Raw genomic sequence first — 3598 nt, forward strand, 5'->3', positions numbered from 1 at the left:
GGGCTTTTTCCTGAAGAAGGGCTTATACCCGAAACGTCGATTCTCCTGTTCCCTGGATGCTGCCTGACCTGCTGCGCTTTTCCAGCAACACATTTTCAGCTTACATTCACCTGGGCCATCTCTGACACCTCCCTCCCCTTCCTGGACCTCTCCATCTCCATCAATGACAACTGACTTAACACTGACTTTTTTAACAAACCCACCAACTCCCACAGCTACCTGGATTACACCTCCTCCCACCCTACCTCCTGAAAAATGCTATCCCGTATTCCCAATTCTTCTGCCTCTGCCTTATCTGCTCCCAGGAAGACCACCACAGAATACACCAGATGGCCTCCTTTTTTAAAGATCGTAATTTCCCCTCCCACATGGTTGAAGATACCCTCCAACACATCTCATCCATGTCCTGCACCTCCGCCCTCAAACCTCACCCCTCCAACCGCAACAAGGACAGAACACCCCTGGTCCTCACCTTCCACCCTACCAACTTCCGCGTAAACCGCATCATCCGCTATCTACAAATGGACCTCATCACCAGGAATATGTTTCCCTCCCCACCCCTAACCACTTTCTGCAAAGACGGTTCCATCTGTGACAACCTGGTCAGGTCCACGCTCCCCCTCCCCTCCCCTATCCTCCCCTTCCCTCCTGGAACGTTCCCTGCCACCATAGGAATTGCAAAACCTATGCCCACATCTCGCCTCTCACCAACATCCAAGGCCCCAAAGGAGCCTTCCACATTCATCAAAGTTTCACCTGCACATCCACCAATGTCATTTATTGTATCCATTGCTCCCGATGCGGTCTCCTTTACACTGGGGAGACTGGACACCTCCTCGCAGAATGCTTTAGGGAACGTCTCCGGGACACCCGCACCAATCAACCCCACCGCACTGTAGCCAAATATTTCAACTCCCCCTCCCACTCTGGTGAGGACATGCAGGTCCTGGGCCTCCTCCACCACCATTCCCTCACCACTCGACGCCTGGAGGAAAAAGTCCTTCATCCAGCTATTGATCTCTTAGCTACCTTCTCCCCAGCCCCACCACCCTCCCATTTATCTCTCCACCCCGGAGTCTCCCTGCCTCATTCCTGATGAAGGGCTTTTGCCTGAAACATCAATTTTTCTGCTCCTCGGATGCTGCCTGACCTGCTGTTTTTCCAGCACCACTTTAATCTTCACTCTGATCTCCAGCATCTGTAGTCCTCACTTTCATCTTTATGGAATTGGAGCATGTCCTTGTACCATAGTCAACCCTGTAATAGATACATTGACCTTTATTTCATTATTACTGAAATGTATATTGTTGCTGATCTGCATCCAGGGTGACTCCATGCTAGAATTGTAGAATCTCTATAGTGCAGGAAGAGGCCTTTTGGCCCATCAACTCTTCACCAACTCTCAAAAAAGCATCCCACCCAGACCTATCTCCCCATCCCATCCACAAAACCTTGCATTTCGCATGGCTAATGCTCATCCCTGGACAGTATGGTAATTTAGCATAGCAATCTACCCAATCCGCACATCTTTGGGCTGTAGGAGGAAACCAGAGCACCTGAAGGAAGCCCATGTAGACACAGGAAGAATGTGCAAACTCCCTCAGACAACCACCAAAGGCTGGAATCAAACTCAGGTCCCTGTTCCTATGAGGCAGCAGTGCCAACCACTGAGCCATCTGCAACCTTTCTCCCCAAAAGAAGACCCCACTATTTGGATGAATTTCTCCTGAGGCAGATCTGGTGAGTGAGGAGATTTCACAACTTCCACTACGCAACTCAGGAGTAAAAATCTGGGCTTTACAGATAGGGCTAGAGAAAATGGGGCTGAAGGGAGCCACTTGTAAACTATAAACATGGACATCAATCATTTGGACCAAATGGCCTGATCTAAAATGTACATTCTCTGTAATAACAGCTAAACTTAATACATTAAATAGTTTGTATTTTTTCTCACTTTACATCAACCCCTCCCCTTCACTGCTATGGAAATGGGTTATCCCTGGTGTCATGATCTATATTTTTCCCTTAGTCAACTTCACAAAAACTGATCAGCCGTTATCATGTTGCTGTTTATGGGAACCTGCTGAGTACTGATTGACTACTGTTCTTTCTATATTACAATAACAATTGCATTTCAAAAGTAATCAATTTCATTGACGGCAATGTACTTTGTGGCATCCTCAGATTGTGAAAGGTATTGTAGAATGATATCTTTCTTTCTTTCTCGATAGTTTCTACTAAAACAGTGACTAATATTTTCACTTTACAGTGAGCAGGTGCCACAGTTTACACAGGGTTTTGTTGGATGGATGAATGACTGAAAAGTGATTGAGTACATGTGTGCATGTGTGTCTGGTTTAGTGATATTGCTTCAAGAAATAATCAGTCTAAGGTCTAGAAAATATATTTACAGAATAGCAAGTAAGAAGCCTCTTATCATTTAATGACATTACCATCACTGAATCCCCCACTGGGACCCTGGGGTTAACATTGACCGGAAACTCAACTGGGCCTGGTATAGAAATACAGTGACTGCAAGACCAGGTTCAAGTCCAGGTTCAAGTTCAGGACAAAGCAGTCCACTTGATTGGCACCATTTCCACAAGCATCTACCCCCTCTATCACCAGCGCTCAGTAGCAGCAATATGTACTATCTACAAGAGACATTGAAGAAATTCACCCAAGATCCTTGAACAGCACTTTCCATACCCACAACCACTTCCATCTAGTTGGACAACAGCAGCCGATGTATGGGAACACTACTAACTGCAAATGCCCCTCCAAGCCACTCACCATCATGACTTGGAAACATATCACCATTCCTTCAATGTCACTAGTCAAAATCCTGGAATTCCCTCCCGAACTGGATTGTGGTTCAACCCACAGCACATGGACTGCAGCAGTTCCAGAAGGCAGCTCACCACCACCTCTTCAAGAGCAATTAGGGATGGGCAATAAATGCTGGCCCAGCCAACGATGCCCACATCTTACAAATGAATAAAAAATACACTGATATACCAAATGGAACTTTTATTCTTGTGTTAATGGTTATTCAGTTGCCTACTCAACAGCTGAATAACAAAATGTTTCATTCACTGCAACTTAATTTGGTGTAATATCTTAACAGATTTGGCATGGTTGGTTAAAATGACTTTGATGAGGAGGTTGAAGTGTGGGTTAATAAGTTTGCAGATGGTGGAGGTGTTGTCGATAGTATAGAGGGCTACTGCAGGCTGCAGCGTGACATAGACTGGATGCAGAGCTGGGCTGAGAAATGGCAGGTGGAGTTCAACTTGGATAAATGTGAAGTGATGCATTTTGGAAGGTTGAAATGGAATTCTGAATATAGGAGTAAAGACAGGATTCTTTGCAGCGTGGAGGAACAGAGGGATCTGGGTGTGCAAGTACATAGATCCCTCAAAGTTGCCACCCAAGTGGATAGGGTTGTTAAGAAAGCATATGGTGTTTTGGCTTTCATTAACAGGGGGATTGAGTTTAGGAGCTGCGAGATTTTGCTACAGTTCTACAAGTCCCTGGTGAGCCCACACTTGGAATATTGTGTCCAGTTCTGGTCGCCCTACTATAGGAAATATACAGA

Source organism: Chiloscyllium plagiosum, chromosome 17, assembly GCF_004010195.1.
Source record: "Chiloscyllium plagiosum isolate BGI_BamShark_2017 chromosome 17, ASM401019v2, whole genome shotgun sequence".
Taxonomy (NCBI): Eukaryota; Metazoa; Chordata; class Chondrichthyes; order Orectolobiformes; family Hemiscylliidae; genus Chiloscyllium; species Chiloscyllium plagiosum.